The sequence below is a fragment of the Misgurnus anguillicaudatus genome, chromosome 10 (assembly GCF_027580225.2).
Source record: "Misgurnus anguillicaudatus chromosome 10, ASM2758022v2, whole genome shotgun sequence".
Classification (NCBI taxonomy): Eukaryota; Metazoa; Chordata; class Actinopteri; order Cypriniformes; family Cobitidae; genus Misgurnus; species Misgurnus anguillicaudatus.
The window spans coordinates 12,514,842-12,532,937 of NC_073346.2; the positions used below are offsets into that span (position 1 = coordinate 12,514,842).

General features: G+C 38.0%; 1 protein-coding gene across 4 annotated transcripts in view; it reads left to right on the forward strand.

Annotated features, from left to right (window-relative positions):
* Window positions 1-4,733: 4,733 nt before the first annotated feature.
* The window catches only part of grb10b (growth factor receptor-bound protein 10b), an 87,047-nt gene continuing 73,684 nt past the window's right edge, over window positions 4,734-18,096 (forward strand). For 2 of the 4 annotated variants that reach the window (XM_055209494.2, XM_055209497.2), the window contains exon 1: window positions 5,649-5,802. The gene's annotated coding sequence lies outside the window, so the exon portion shown is untranslated. Of the gene's footprint in view, window positions 4,877-5,044; window positions 5,202-5,648; window positions 5,803-18,096 lie in introns of those variants that run through there. The other 2 variants (XM_055209495.2, XM_055209496.2) reach the window with 2 other exon arrangements.

An 18,096-nucleotide genomic window follows, 5' to 3' on the forward strand; every position in this document is an offset into this window, starting at 1 on the left:
TATCGCAAGACAAAAAAATTACATCATTTCGCAATAGTTTTTTGCTTCAAAAAATAACGCTTAAATTTTGTGCAAATCTTTAATGGAAATGCAGCTACTGTCACTGTTTAGTCTTTACACTTTAGGCATTACTTTTATTTTGTAATGTTTGTAGCAATGAGATTTTGAACTTCATGAAGTGTACAACACTAAGGCACCAAGCTGCAAGTGCATAAAAGGTCCAAAAAATAAATAAACACCAAATTAAATTTGTATTTCCTCTTAGAACTAACTTAAAAATGTTTAAAAACATAATTCAAGGATTTTGAGATGGTTCTTCTTGCTTTAACATTGTTTATGCTGTAAACACAAGTGTAGTACCAAAAACATTGTCCTGAGGTTTTAAAGGTTCACCTCCAGTCAGGGGAAATCTGGCTAGTCGTGCAAGATTATAGAGCACTTGCATCACATCTCTTCACAGCACAGCCAAACCTGTCTTATGGCAATTTGTACGTATTTTACAAGGTGGCTAATTCATATTTATTATTTATTATAAATATATAATAATATATATATTTATTTATTATTATAATATCACATTTGTCCATTTTTTTGTACGATTTTTCTTTTGCCCGTGACTTTTTTATGAAAATCTTGTATAATGTATTCATAGAATTAGCCAACACATAAAATATGTACAAATTCTTATCAGATCAGGATGGCTCAGCTACGATGTTCTTGTTTTCTAGTTATCTCTGATGGGTCTGGCAAACATTCGGCCATTTCCATGCAAATAATAGTTTTCAATGTAAACATTTTTGGTAACAGTTTACTTGAAGGGGTGTTCATAAGACTGACATGACACCTCCATAATCATGACATGACGTGTGTCATGAACATGAGGGAGATTTTATGCACATTTATGACAACTGTCATTTGTTCAATTATGTCATTTTTAATGCAAAGATGACATTGTTTTTATTTTCTTTGTTGTGACAACTTGACATTACCAAGACAACATAACTGACCACTTTTTTCCAGTTTTTGACCTCAACTACAGCGGTACAAATTTAATTTGTCATTAAAATGTCATTAAGTGTTAATACTCTGTCAAATAGTTTTATAACAGCGTCGTAAATATTCTTCAGTTCATCATGTTTTTTGAAGTTTCCTTCGTGTTTAATCATCCAATAATACTAATAATTAAAATTGACAAAGTTATATTTTATTGCATTTGGAGACAGATGCACCTAAAATTTAATGAGGTTTAGGTCATAAAGTTTTGATTACAGGTCGTGCCCATGCAGACATCTATCCGAAGGTATAACTAAGCAAAGGGTTATGAGGTCATTCAAAAGGTAGTGACTTGATTACTGGCAATAAGCTGATTCATTTGACTTCAAATGGAGGACTGCATCAACTCTCTCATCTCACTGACTCACACATGATCATCTCAGACACTCAGTGTTTCCTATAATTGGAATTACGGTTTAAAGAAGATATATCTTTTTGTGAAGATATTATAGACCGACAAGCTATTAATACAAATTTAATTACAGAGAATCTTAACCGTCGTCTCATGGCTTCCTTAAACTTCCTTATCCTTAAATAATCACGTATGAAAGTTTTACCCAAGCCCTTTTAACAATTTGAAAATCTAGCATGATGCAAGTATACGGTGTATACAGTAAATATACGGAAGTCTGTAAATATTTGTTTGTATTCAAGATGACCCCGTTTCTATGCACTGCTCTGCCACATTTCACCCCATAAAACATCATCTCTTTCCTGTGTTAATGTGTTATTAGATATTTTGGCAGAGCTTATGTGCTCTGAGGCTTGCGGGGAGAATGGTAGTGTACTGTCTGTTTTTGGGCAGGCCTCTCCTCGCTGGGATGGGGTAATCCCCTCTACGGCGGGTGGCAGTAAATTCTTAACCTCCCGCAATTCCTCTGTTGGTCAGAATTCCGGCTCGCTTGTGGCCATTCTGATATGTGTTATGAAACTGCAAAATGACTGTTTGCTTCCAATCCGGGCCTGCCATTGGAAAAAGGAAAACAAATCTGGAGGAGTAACGATCTCATATACAAAGGGTTTGTAATGGAAATCGCAACATTTTATGCAACATTTCATGGATTTGAGTAGTCGGCTTTTTAAAAAGCAGTCCCCCAAATACTTTAAATCAAATAAAAGATTTGTTGGTTTAACTTAAAAAAGTGAGTTACCCGATTACCTTAAAAGTTTAAGTTAAATTAACTTAAGAAAATGACACAACAATTTTTTTTTGTTGAGTTAACTAATATTTTTTAAATTGCATTAACTTTTCAATTTAAGGGCAAAATTTTAAGGCAATCAGGGGTCTCGTTTATAAACCGTGCATACTCACAAAACGTGCGTACGCCAGTTCCCACGCAAAGGTTGTAATCTATAAAAAATAAACTTGATGGGAGAATGGGCTTGCAGGGTGGGATCTGAGGATGATTCATCTACGCACACTTGCAGGTGATCTGTGATTTATAAAGGGAACATTGCTGTGTTTTATAAGTCTCAATATTTTTTGGCATATGCCATTTTTTTGCTTTTGTGCGTATGTAGACTTTTAGTACACTGTAAAAAAATTACTGTAATTTTTACAGTAGTGTTGCTGTAATTTAATTTACAGACTTTTTCTGTATTTTTGTATAACTGTAAAAACTGTATTTAAAAAATGCTGTAATTTAATTTACAGACTTTTCCTGTATTTTCTGATTACTGTAAAAAACTGTATTTTTAAAATAATGCTGTATTTTTTACAGTAAATTACTAATTTTTGCACATATTTATAAATGAGACCCCTGATAACTTACTTTTTTAAGTTTAAAGGGATAGTTCACCTTAAAATGAAAATTCTGTCATCATTTACTCATCCTCATGTATGATTTTTTTTTTCTAATGAACACAAAAGAAGATGTTTTGAGAAATGTTGTTTAAACACACAGCTGATAGTGTCCATTGACTTCCATGGAAGTAGGACAATTTTTTGAAAGTATTGTTATAAATGATAAAGAAAATATTTTGATAAATAATGGTAAGCACACAGTTGACGGTACCCATTAAATTCCATCATATTTTTTATTCCTACTATGAAAGTCAGTGGTCACTATCTGTGTGTTTCTGTTTACCATCATTTCTCCAAATATCTTTTTTGTGTTCATCAGAAGAAAGAAATTCATGCAGGTTTAGAACAACATGAGGATGGGTAAATGATGACAGAATTTTCATTTTAAGGGGAACTATCCCTTCAACCAACATATCTCTTTTACATTAGATTTTGATCACTGTGGGGAAAGATGGGTGTGTAGGCCTGTGTAAGACCCCTACAGATCTTGAAGTAAATAATGTAAGTGGGAGGGTGAGGGCAGAGAGGTGTGGCTTCATGGACTATGCTGGAATCTTCTGACGTTTTCTCCTGCACTGTGGCTTAGTCCATGGGAATCACATGTTTGAATGGGTTTATGTAATATTTCAGACACAGACTGTGTTATATTTGCTTTAATAGCTTAGCCTAAATTTATTATAAATGTTTTACTAAATGTTTCCAGTGTGCTGCTATAATAACAAGATATAGTTACAAAATAATGTAAAACTCCTGTTGTGTGTATCACATCTTCTGAAATGTCAGAAAAAAAGGGACATAAGCTGTCACTGGCACAGTACCCTTTTAAAAGGTTGTAATGTGTATCATTTAGGTACAGATGAGTAGCACAAAGTACCTTTGAGGTACCAATGTGCAGTCATTAGGTGTATTTTGTGTGATGAAAACGTACTGCATAATAAAATTAGCTTAATTTCATTCTTATGAAATTTGTACTTTAAATTAATGATGCCCTTACTATTTTTATTATTTTATAGGCCTATTTAAAGAACCTTTAGCTTAGTCAAAGTGATATATTAAAAGAAAATATCATAATAAAACAAAAGGTGTGTACTTAACCTCATCAGTTTCTACAAATCAGTTAAAATCCTTTTATTTTATAAACTCACGTGAACTACTCTTGTGACAAGTGTGCATTGCCTTCTTTGTTCTTGCTAGATTTGTGTACCTCCTCATTACCTCTATGAGACATCACGTAGCCAGAGCTATTAGCAGTTTGATTTGATAAGCACTGCTCATGTAGGAGATAGAGTTACAGACACAGGCTGCAGGGCAACAGACTCCCATCTGCTTGGATGGGTGAAACAAGAGGCAATGCACATTTATGTGCCCTGCCCTTGAAAGAGCTACCACAACAATGTTTCCTCTTTGACTGTATAAAGGATAAATTTGCAGTTATTTCGATGTATTTTAGGGTACATAAAATCTCTAGCACTTGCTTTTAATAACAATATGATAATTTGAGTATAACGGTTTGGTAAGGCCAAAACCACTATATTGTTTTATACCTAAAGTTTACTATAGTGAATGCTAAAGTACACTGCAGTATTTTCATGTGGGGAGTTAGTCAACATTATTAAATTTGTGTAAGATGGTCAGTTTTTATTTCACATGATCATGCTGAATAAGTAAATAAATGGAACGTGCTCATGTGCACGTATAAAACAAACAAACACACGTGAGGTTATTTCTAATAACACCATTGCTTAATGACTGAAGGTTAAATGCTTTGTGAAACGTGTGTTTGTGTACTGTTTTCATATAATGTGTGTGCTCACAGCCATGTCACGCGCTAGGCTTATTCGCGCGCGCATTGGGTCGCGCGGGGGTCTGGCCAGAGCGCGAGACGCTAGTGGCTGATGACAGGGTGGTGTTGCCCTTCAGTGGGTGGAGTCTCGGGACTTTGTGAGTACTGACAGCGTCCAGCGCGCGCACACATATCCAACTACTGTGCATGAGACGCGAATCCGCTCTGCCACAAAGGTAAGCGATGCGTTTTTATTTTTACCCGTTTTTTCTTTAAAGCGGAAAGTTCAATGCGCCTTTGGGCATCGGGGGTTAAACGGGTGTAGGTTGCCCTAGCTTGTGAGGAAATAGTGCTGCAGGGTGAGAGAGATGAGAGGTGTGGCCTCGAGCAGAGCAGTGAAACTTTTTTTAATGTTGCAGCAGGGGAAACAAATATTACAGAGCAAGAATACACAACACTATAGCTTATATCACGTGCAATGCATAACGTGCAATATATTAATAATCTGAAAATATAAAGCAATACCGGAGATACAGAAAACTACTAGGCTACAATTAACAGGTATGTGCAGTATAAAACAAACAACTCTTTACAAAACTGTGTTAATCTTGTTTTTGTAAAAAAAATGCAATATTTACAACAGTTTTGTTTCAAATATTAGACTATAAGGGATTCAAACCGCGCGAAAATCTCACAGACTTCCGCCGTTTACATTTCTTTGTTAATTACAATCGCGAAGTTTATTATAAGAAGTTATTTTCCTTATATTTTATTCTTAACTTCGATTGACTGTCTTGTAATTTCACAAAATTACAAAGTAAAATAATAGTCAACTTAAACTATTTCCCTCATCCTGATACTAATAAAAACCACAAGGGACTGTTGTGTTCTAGGTCCCGTTTAATTGTAAATACGGCACTCCGCTGATGGATTGAGACTGAGCACACTGTTCAATGGCAGAATGATGAAGCTTTCGGGGTGGGGCTATGGGACAGGAGGAGTTGTTTGGTGTGTATTGAGAGAGTCAGCTGAGATACAGATAATCTTGATCGTGCACGCTCGCATGGTCATATTGGATATCCAGGAACAGGAGCGGTAATTGTGAAGAAGTCTGGGCATGTTGAGCTCACAGTGAGCGGGCAGACGCATACAGGACACCGCGGTGAGTCTCGGAGCATGAATGCTTTTAAATGTGATCACAGAGCTGCGTTTAAAGAGCAGGGGAAAGTTATTAAAGGGGTTTGAGTAGAATGAAGAGTAGGGGGCAATTGTGTGGGGTGTGGGAAATGTTTGTTAAACTTCTTGTTCCCTTACGAATCATAATAATGTATTTATCTATTATAAGGGAAAGTATAGTAAGATGTTTTATTTGTAGTGAAACCATTGTTATTTTATTGTCAATAATGTAATGCATCTTGATTCTCATGGACATTCACGTGTATTTAACCTTCTGACAAGATTTATAGGATTCATTAACAATAGGCAAGCCTTTCCCACATGCAAATACTATATAGCATTTCCTAAAATGTTTGGAACCTTACCGTAGTAGATATTACAGTATACTACAGTATTTACTAGAGTTTATCAATTCATACTGTAAAAATTGCTTTAATTATGCAGCTGGTTGCCAGTAACTTACTGTAGAAGATAAAGACTGAAAATGTTTCATGTTCATTTAACTTTGAACAAACTGTTGCCAGTTAATAACATAAAGGTAAAATCTACAGTAAGTTACTGGCAGCTAGTTGCCAGTAATATCCAGTAATACTGTAATTTCTACAGAATTTTTTACAGTGTAGTTAATACTACAACATACATAGCATATTATTAAATAACAATAATGTAAACTTACTATGATATACAAATAGTTTACTTTAGTATCAATTAATTACTAGATAACTATAAGTATTCTAGAATAATTTTTATGTGCGTTTCCTTAAATGTAAGAAAGTTAAATCCTTAAATATACTTTTGTCATTGAATGTGCCTTAAATAACACCTTTACAATTTGATAATACTACACTACAGAAAATAATTAACAATAAGTAGGCTATGTTTATCTTTTTAAATGTAATCACACTGAACAATAATGTAAAGAATGACATTTGTTGTATTCGTTGATAATGTATAAAGTGATTATCTCTGCATATAACCCATATACTATAAAAAAAAAATATATATATAACCCTGTATTATTTTTCCACCAAATATTCCCTGTATATAACTTGTGAGTGTATTGGGCTTCTCTGTTGGCCCTTGTATGTGTGCATTAATGCAAATGCTAGGTTTATAAATTCAAAAGTGATTTTGTATTTTCAATGAACTATTTTTAGATATAAGTCTATTCTTATCCTCTATCCAAGTTCCAGTAGTGTAAAATATTATATTTAGCTACTATATTACTTGACACTTTACATTACTAAACATTAGTGGAAAAAAAGGAATGGACTGTAATGGAGGGAAGTGGGTATTTTTTAATGTGTTATTTCACGGTTCAGATAATGCATTATTGTGTCTGTTTTGGAAATGGATACCTTTATTCTAACATGGTTTTGATGTCAAATCTCACATTCAGCCTCAGCAGACAACTGGCCTACAGTGAGTCTGTTCTGTAGCCTGTAAGTGGAGTCATATATGTGTCTTAACTGAAGCCATAGGTTAGGTGCCTTAAAGGGACACTCCACTTTTTTTTTAAAATATGCTCATTTTCCAGCTCCCCTAGAGTTAAGCATTTGATTTTTACCGTTTTGGAATCCATTCAGCTGATCTCCGGGTCTGGCGATACCTTTGTTTAGCATAGCTTAGCATAATCCATTGAATCTGATTAGACCATTAGCATCACACTAAAAAATAACCAGAGAGTTTGGATATTTTTCCTATTTAAAACTTGACTCTTCTGTAGTTACATAGTGTACTAAGACCGACGGAAAATTAAAAGTTGCGATTTTCTAGGCAAATATGGCTAGGAACTATACTCTCATTTTGGCGTTATAATCAAGGACTTTGCTGCCGTATCATGGCAGCAGCAGGTGCAATGATATTGCGCAGCGCCTGAAAATAGTCCCGTGGTATTAAACGTAACCAAGGGGACTAATTTGGGCAGTGGGTAATATCAGTACGCTTGCTGCAGCCATGTTACAGCGCACAACTATAACATGGGCTTTAGACATTAGTGTTAGATTTACTTGTTCCAGGATTTTTTATTGAACAACATTACATGGACAATAATCCTGGACTATGAGATGCATGCTACAGAGGAAATTGATTACAGATTTTATGCCATTGAGTTTTAATGGCCACTGGACTCTATTGATGCGTTCTATTACACTTTGTGTCAGTATTCAATCATTCAAAGTCTCTCTCAGTGTTAATACCCCTCGGACTAATGCGAGGACAGGAGGACGCTATAGACCCGAGACATCACAGTTTGGCCAATGGAAAACCCTTCTGTTCATTAATTTAGCTCTCAAGTACATTGCGTTAGTGACTCATAAGGGATGATTATGTTTTGTTGAGTACTGTGTGGGTCAGAGCGATCTGTCCCAGAGCTTAATGACCCCACGTCTCACTGCTTCAGGACTTACTGACAGTCTGAACACACTTACTTCATCATTTGCTGTGGTTATCTTTCTTCCTGGCTTGTGTTGCAACAATACACTAGCGGGGGGGATTCAAGTTTGAAATAAGGGCTTCTTTCCAGAAGAAGGTTGCCAGCGCCAGCATTTTATGATTTTAACAAAAGTTTAATGCCTTCGAGAATCCATGCCTGTTTTGAATCCATGCATACTTTAGTGTCTTATAAGTTGTGTAAGAGCACCACCTGGTGGATAAGAGCGGGAATATGGATTGCCATAAAAACTCGTCATTGGCAGGGAAGCGTTTTCTCTAAAAAGACGATATAAGTTATCAATGTGGGGGAAAGAGTTAAATGCTTAAAAATTGCACTATTAAAAGTGAAGGTGCTACACAATGCCATAGAAGAACTTTTTTGGGCAAAATGGTTCCATAAAGAACATCTGATGAACCTTTATGTTGCACAATGAGTATATAAAGGTAAGAAAGAAATGGTTCTTTAGAGCAGTGGTTCTCAAACTTTTTTAGGGTGCGGCTCTCCTTGTGTACGGCGCATACCTTCGTGGCCCCCCCAAAGAAAATTTATGACAAAAAACTGTTCTAAAACTCAACTTTTAATTAAACAAAATATACTAAATGATAGAAGGTAGTGCTGTTGGTTAGTAGCCTAATTTCTATAGGTTTAATTGCACAGAATTCATGATAAATTAATTTATTTGATAAAATGTCATAAAACTGGGGCCCCCCTGGCACCATCTCGCGGCCCCCCTGGGGGCCCCGGCCCCCAGTTTGAGAACCACTGCTTTAGAGAACCTTTGACTGAAAGTTTTTTTGAGGAACCAAAAATGGTTCTCCTGTGTCATCACTGTGAAGAACCTTCTGTAGCACCTCTATTTTTAAGTGTGTGTCTTTGTATGATGTCTGTTTAAAAAGACTCACAGAATATAACAGGTTTAGCATGTGCAGAGCTGTAATATATGCACACTACTTTGCCTAATTTGAGCGATTCTCATACTTCCATATGTGTTTTCACAGTTCAGTTACTTTACGATTGTGTGAATGTAAAAGTAGTAATAATAAAAAATTAATGGGTGTGTTCAAATTTAGTTCCAGGCATCTTGCTTCAATGCCTTAGATGTTTTTTCTTTTTCGTAAATCTTAAATTTAAGGATGTAGCCCAATTGTAATTTCCAACTCCACAATTTTTTTTTGCCAGTGTGTTAAGTGTCAAAGGATGAATCAATTCCAGATACACAAGAGTAACATTTAAGAGAAAACGTATACGAGTTTTATACTGCAGGTAACATGTGATAACAACACAGGGTTTGCTATTTTGCTTATTGCAGCAATTTATTGCCTTATTGGAGACTTTCCCCCTTAGGAAAATCATTTCTTGTTCAGTCAGCAAGTTTCTTATGGCACCAGAAACTTCTTAATTATACAAATCAAACTATAAATTCAAGTAGAACTTATTGTGACATATGATTCAGACATTGCCGCAGTTAAAGAAGGAGCCCAATTACGGCCACCCATACAGCAAACCTGTGTACAAATGTAGGAACTTTACTTCCATTCATCATTCAAATTGTATAGGAGCCTTCTCCTCATTGCCCAGTGAATCTCTCATCCAATTAGCAGTTGTCCATGTTTCCAAAAGCTTTTCTCCCCGGTTGCCCATTCAGCTGTTCTTATGACATCATGCTTTCTTATAGGGCTGCATGGTATTGAAGACAAATGCGATGTATGATAACTTGCTAAAGGGCAAAGTATAGTCCTGTTTTTACGCATACATGGGGGGTCCATGTACAGTGTGCATTATGCAATTTTCGTCATCAGAAGAGTACTGTCTGGCATACTGTAGGCGCACCGCCGGATTATTCAAACCCTGTAGGACGTGCAAGAGAATGTAGTATGTAGCCATGCTGCTGAGGTGATCTGCTGACAGCGTACAGAATACGCTGGCAAGTAATTTGTGCATTCATATGAGCTGTTTAAGTATTGTTTACAATGTTTGCTGAATGGTTTAAATAAAAAAATGGGTAATGCAGAAAAACGTCAGGTCACGTAAGCAGCATGCACCCGTGCACTGTAGTCTGTGAACGCACACTGAAGGACCAAGGAGGAGAACAGATTGTTGATTCAAATCGTTCGTTTTGTTTTCTTTGCGCACAAAAGTGCTCTCATTGCTTCGTAATATTATTATTGAACGACTGAAATCGAATTGCAGTCTATGGGACAGTCACTCGCCTCTCGGTTTTCATCAAAAATGTTAAAAATGTGTTCTGAAGACAATCGGAGGACTTGTTGGTTTAGAACGGAACAGTGAGGTGAACTAACCCTTTAAATTAGACTAGAAAATGTCCACATTTGATCCAACCAATGCGTTTCTCCATATTTTACCCAACCATGTGTTGTTAATACAACCCAGCATTGTTAAAAATGTGGGTTAATAGGTCTAAGGATCGAAGCTTACTCAACTTACCGAATTATTAGGCCACTAATTCTGCGTTTACACCAACCGAGTTTGAGGCGTCAAAATCACGTCTACCGGGCCTAGTTTGCCGCTTGAAAAGTTTAAATGCATTCTTGTGGGAGGGGCAAGTGCTATGCAGTTGTCTGTTTGCAAGATGTTGATTGTGCATTTATCGAGAGAGTTACCGGTTTGTATTTGGTAACCTTACAATAGGGGGAAAATAAACGGTGCGGGTCGATAAACGTCACGTGACTCAAAAGTGAAATGTGTATTACAACTTACCAGGTTGCCCAATGTCCTCACTGACACTCTTACAAGCGACGTCCTTTTTATTCCTGTATCTGTAGAAATAAGAACTTGTGTCGTATAGCTCCGGGTGACTGCTTAGTGCTTACGGACAATATCAAGCGTTTCCTTGAGGTTGAATGATTAACTCCGAAGCAGGCTCATGATTGGTTAACGCGGCGCGAAATTCCGTCAAAGTTCAAATTTTTTACCTCGGGCGTCAGCCGCGAATTTGCGTGAAACGCAAAATGCACAAAAAGCACCATTCGCGCGAACTAGATGCGCTAATGGGGCGGAATCGCGTCTTACGCGCCACAAGTCCTCCAGACGCGCGTCAACGCGTCTTCACATTGACTTAACATTGAAATCACTCGCGCTTCACGCCTCTACCGCGGCTGGTGTAAACGCAGCATAAGGCATATGTTCAAGAGTCCTAAACTGGCAAGTCCTCTGTTCATTGAGTAAAATAAATAAATATTATTTTTGTTACAGTGAAGTTTCTCCCCATCCCACCTGTTTTCTCAAAGTGAAATCAAACCACACATCACTCCCCAAATGATGCAACAAAGCATGTTTGTTTTGGAAGATAAGCTGGCAAATGGCCCAATCTTCTCTATTTCACCCTCTTCACTCACTCAGTATTTGTGTGTCTTTCATTGCCTACTGTACATGTATGTACAAGTGTCTTGACACAGCGCTGTCTCTTGCGAAATTAAACCTTTGCACAACAATGTAGACTCAGTAGTCATCTGATATCCAGGCTTGTCATCCTCACTTTTTTGTAGCCTGAAGATCATACACTCTTTAAAATAAAGGTGCTTCACGACGATGCTATAGAAGAACCTTTAATTTTTGAAAAACCTTTCTGTTTCAAGAATGGTCCTTTGTTGTGAAAACGCTTCTTCAGATTATAAAAAGGTGTGAAAGAAATGATTCTTTGTATGGCATTTCTTCTATAGCATTGATGTTAAGAACTTTTAAAGCACCTTTATTTTTAAGAGTGGTACTGTACTTATCTTTAAAACAACCAACTTTCCATAGGTGCAAGTGTATGTAATATGATAGACAACTATTAGATGAGGGTAATAAATGACTGACCTAGATTTGGAGTCTAAAGTTAATGGTTTATCTTTAGTTCATGTATCTAAAACATAACTTTCTTGAGTTGTGATGAAACAGTAGCCTGGGTTTCCCCATGCTGCCTTGCGTGCAAATTTATTCACACTGCAAGTAGGGTTGCCGCGGTGACGTAATTTTCCCACCGGTTAATCGGCGCGTCACAAACTCGGTGATCCCGGTATCACCGAGTGGGAGGGGCTTATAAATGCGCATGCAGACGTGCACATTTTACTTTCACTTTTGAATTACGCAACTGTTTAAATGCAGCGCTTGCGTAAGCTGCGTTAAATCGCCTATGAATTTGCGTGCAATGCGAGTGCAACAGCTGGTTTACTTAAGTGCTTGAGTCAATGTGCGCAGGTAATTCTCAAAGAACCAGCCAGTCCCAAGCAGAGCAACCGGCTACTTCTCCATAAAAGCGCTGCTTGAATGATGGGTTTAATATTTTTCTTGATGAAAAACACAACAACAAAACGATCTCGCTTATATTAAACATCATATATGTATATTATAACAAAAACGAGCAAAGCACGCGGCTTCTGTCATCATCTGGTCAGTCAGCTCGCCTTGCAAACTCTGACAGAAATAAATGAAATCTGACACCTGCGGCTGCTCTGTGACGTGACGCGCGTTCAGCCCCGCTGAATTCAGACAACAGACACATTCAGTTGTAAGTGTTTGCTCTCTCTCTAACGAAACTAAATTATTTAATTACTCGAAAATATCAAAACGATGGTGAAAGACGGTGTCGCGGTGGGCAAGTGATATAACCGGTGAGAGGCTGAAGCACCGGTTATCACCGTTTCACCGACTATCGCGGCAAGCCTAACTGCAAGTCTAGCATGGAAACTATGGACCAATTTTGGGAACCAATCAGAGAAAGGGGGGGGGGGCAGTCACGTTTATTTTAAAAAAAGAGCAACATTTGGCGTTAAACAATTTTATATCCAAGAAGGATGTTTGGATGTGGCAAGACATGATAACCACAGAGTTTTACAGGACCAACGTGCTAGGCATCGTCGTCATCGAAGTAAAATTAACTTATAAAAAGTAAGTGGTATTTATTAATGTCATATTTTGTCATTATGCCTGTACTGTGGTTGTCACTGTGCCACTAAGTTGTGTTGCATTTCAATATCAATATACCGGTTTAGTCGCATAGCTTTCAGCTGTGTGCACACAAACCTATAAAAGTTGTTTACATTTGAACTTATTTTGCTCTACATACGTCATCTGGTAGAATTGAAACGATTGGCTATGAGCTACATCAGGGATGGGCAACTTCCGTCCTGGAGGGCTGGTGTCCTGCAGAGTTTAGCTCCAACTTGCCTCAGCACACCTGCCTAAAAGTGTCTAGCATGCCTAGTAAGACCTTAATTGGCTGCTTCAGGTGTGTTTAATTATGGTTGGAGCTAAACTCTGCAGGACACCGGCCCTCCAGGACCGAAGTTGCCCATCCCTGATCTACATACAGACACATTTGATAGACATTCGTAGCGCCCAATAAACGGCTCTGGGCATTCGTAAACCACACCTTAAATACGAGAAAATGAGCATAGGGTTCCCAGACCACGTCTCATTCTCTATGAGACTGGTCTGGTGTTAGCTAGGCTAATGAAACAGACAGTTTAGAGTATTAAAGCAATTGGCACATTACAATCTTTACTTTAAATAATACATGCATCATGAAAATTTCTCAGCCTTTGTTCAAATTTAGTTGTAAATATCAGTGTAGGATATTTTAAAAGCGTCATACACAAAATCTCTTTATGCTCACAAATGCCTAAAGCTATTCAAAAGTTGATTTCATTTGTCAATGCATTCTGAAGTGTGTTGAAACACAATGCAGATAATTTATGTGCATTGTCAGCAATGCATAAACTGTATTCATAGAGCAATGGTTAGAATCTCGCTGAGCAAGTTAAAGTTAGTTAAACTGTCAAAATGTTTATAGTAGCATGTGGTTTAATTATATAGCTGTTTAATTTACATTTATGCATTTGGCAGATGCTTTCATCCAAAGTGACTTATAGAGTAAGTGCATTACAATGTATACAGTATATATCAGTATATGTATTCCCTGGGTTTTTTTGTGCGTCTCTACCAATGAGCTATACAGGACTTGTTTCAGCAATCTTTTTACTGAGCTTTGAAAAGTGTATACTTTGAGTAAATATTAAGAGTATATTACCAAATACTACTATATTGTAAAATTGTGTTTGCTAATTCCCCTATTGTCCACTGTTTGCATTTAGATGTTAGCATTAGGATCTATTGAAAGTTAATTCTCCACTGTTGAACTGAAAAGTAAACTCTCCTCATCCATTGTGCAAAAGTTGTGGACTATAACTCAAAAAAAGCATGCACGCGTGTTTAAGTGCTTAGTGAATAGTGATGATGGATTGTTCCTGGCACAACTTCAACAACTACATATTGCCCAACACCCTGTACTTCTCACTATTCTGGTCACTATCTAAAGATGAATCAGCCCTGGTACATCTACACAGCATTTTCTTCTGGGAATTTTTTCTCTCTGTTTTTATGTCCTCGAAATCCCAAGAAGCGTCCCAAATATTGCAGAACATCTTTCACTGTGATGCTCTCAGTTTGACCTGCAGGGTTAGGTTTGGTTGGGTTTACTCATATTTTGTTCAGTATTAAATTATGTTGGTTATTATTATCACTAACTCTCATGTACGGTCACAATTTTAAGTTAATTTATTTATTTACAGAAACGTGCATTTATATTTATGTATTTAAAAAAATTACCTTTATCGAATCCGTACACTAGCCTGGTGGTTTTCCCCATGCTGCCTTGCGCGCAAATTTATTCACGCTGCAAGTCTAGTATGGAAACTATGGACCTATTTTGCCCCTGAAATAGGGAACCAATCACAGAACGGGGAGGGGGCAGCAAAACGATAACAAAGTCTATGCGACACACCGATTGGCTATGAGCTACCTACAGACGCATTTGATAGACATTCTTAGCACCCAATAAACGGCATAGGGAACCAATCACAAAACGGGGAGGGGGCAGCAAGACGATGACAATGTTTATGCGAAACTCCGATTGGCTATAAGCTACGTAAAGATGCTTTTGATAGACATTCTTAGCGCCCAATAAACGGCTCTGGGCATTCGTAAACCACGCCTCAAATACGAGAAAATGAACATGTGGTTCCCAGACCACGTCTCATTCTCTATGAGACTGGTCTGGTGTTAGCCAGGCTATTCGTACACATGACTTTCCAGGGAATCAAACCTTTTTAAGCTACAGAAAGGCTCATTTCAATCCCATGTGGGAGGAGTCAAACAAAAGGGGGTGGGGAATAGCTCATAAATAATCATGATGTGCTGTATTTGGGAAGGCCCCTTTGCCTCTGGATAGCACAGCTGGACATAACAGTTCACATTCCAACGTCCCTCCCTAGCAGACTCTCTCTCTTTCTCTCTCTCTCTTTCTTTTTCTCTCTCTCTCTCTTGCCATCCTATCTTCAGCATGTCTCTCTCTCTGCTGCACTTTGCCCCACAAATCAATGCATCCCATTTTGCTTCTCCTCCCAGTACCCTATGCGGAAAGAATGTGCTCCCAGCATTCCTGAGAAGATGCTGCATTTTGGCTAATGGTCTCTGGAGTATTCCTAGGATGTTGCATGGGAATGTTGTAGTGGGCCTAGACTGAAATTCTTTCTCGGTGATGTAAATGTGTTTAAAATGGTCACACCACGTGAAGCCATGTATATAAATGTTTATATTAACCAAAAATAACTATAAAGTTACTGCATTACTTCATATACTTCTGTGTTTACTTATTTTTATATGCGGTGAATCTTGTAAATGTCTTCTTGTCTGGTTTTGTAAAGGATTAGTCATTTAGAATAACCTCTTTTGTGGTTATTTATGGGTATTATGGTTTTATTTTAAGATTAAACAGCTAAGTAAAGACTTCAGGAGTGTGTGGTTGGCTGTTTTGATACAGGACGGGCAGGTCTAAAACAGGACCCAAATGTTTTCATATGTGCTTCAATTAGAAAGAAAGAGAATTTTTAGCCTGCAGAACGCAGGCACAGTCTGGGAGTGGAGCAATTTTACCAAATACCACATGGAAGTCAACAGAAATCCCAGTGGAAGTTATGTTACTGCCTCAGTATTTCAAATAGATGTCATTCATTCCATGCATTTTGACATACATTTTGTTATTTGCGCTAATATTCACCCATTTTTTAAACGGTTCTTGTGGTGTTTAAGTGTCACATTCCTTTTCAGCGAGAGCTTTCTAGTCGGTGTAATGAATCTCAGTGCATACTTAGGGCATAACTGTAATGCTTTCTGCATTAAGGGATTTACTGTTCCTGCTCCGTGTCACGGATGAGTACAACCAAATGTACAGATGCGTTTGGGAAGAATTGAGTTTGGGGTTGTGTAATACGGCAGGATGCCATCCACCCTCCCCACTTGCAGAAACCCTTATATTACGCAGTGGTTTTATGGACTCTGACAACCACACAGAGAGGTTTAAACTGGAACTGAAGAAGACAGTACTGGTGGAAATGTGTCACCAATCTAAAGTACCAGTGTGCCAGTGTGATTGCAATCGCTTATGAAAATGGGATTTATGCTCTGATCATTCTTTCGATGGTTATTCATAGATAATTTTTCATTGGACATTTAGATCACCTGTTTATGTAAGCATTCAGTATAATAAAGGTGTATGGATGCCCCTGGACTTTTTAATAATTTTGTAATAGTCAATCCAAGCCACTTAGTGCCAGATTTACTAAACGGCAAATTAGCGCAATTAAAAAAAAAACGCTGATGGGAATGGTAATATCTGCTGGTTATTTACTAAGAAAGGCGCAAATTAAATAACACAGGCACAACAGCTGATTTCCATAATGACCAATGCAATGACATACTAAGGCTCTGTTTACACGTACATGGTTATTTTTAAAAACTGAGAGATTTACCTTCGTTTGTGCCCCTCGTTTACACGCAAACGGAGAACTTGCCTCTGAAACGATTATTTCTAAAAACTCCGGCCAGAGTGGAGATCTTGAAAACCTTCGGTTGCACGATTGCATGTAAACTGAGACAAACGGATGTTTAAGCAGGCAACGTCACAGAGTATGCGCCAGAGCTCGCACCTACGTCAATAGTCCGACCTATGTTTACATGTGACTGCTACTCTGAACGCTTCCAAGATCACATTTATGTTCTTGCAAACTCGTTTCGTGTGTTTGTATTTGCAAATAGAGCTGCTCCATTATGTTGAGCAGCAGACACGAGTGCTCGGAGGTCAGCAATTTTACGCGTGTTTGACTTCATGCGGCGCTGCAAAAACCGACAGACGAATGATGTCAAAGTACCGCGAGAGCAATTCAAAATTAGACCTCTACGTGTGATTCCACAACTCGCTCTCGCGGTAATTTGACGTCATCGATCACCTACTGCAACAACTCCTCCCTCCAACATGAAGAACCATTTCGCGTCACCACCAGCACTGCCGGTGATTGGCTTACGTGGGCTTGAGCTTCTCTTGACGGCATATATGCACGGGTACGTGTACATAAACACTTTTCTGAAAACTGACATGTGTGCACGATATTATTTTTGAAACCGGAGAGGTTGAAATGTCCGTTTATGTAAATAGCCGCCCACGTGTAAACATAGCCTAAGAGCAGCGCAAATTAGTTCAGGGGCGTAAATAAGCAGAGCTGATGGTTTTCAGGTGCAGGTGATTTATACTAACGCCTGATGCGCTTGAGTTTAGCACCACGGACATCCCATCTGAAAATTCGGTGTGTAAAATCACAGATTGTGCGATTGTCCTATCATCAGCCTAGGGTGGCCATTCGTGCCAGTTCCGCCGGACACGTCCCGAACATGTTTCCGAGTTCGTTCTCCGGAAATCGCATTGTTCGACCGCATACGTCATCGAGGTTCTCACATTTCAGTTAAAATACATTAGAAAATTAAGATTTATTTCTTTTAAGACATACAATC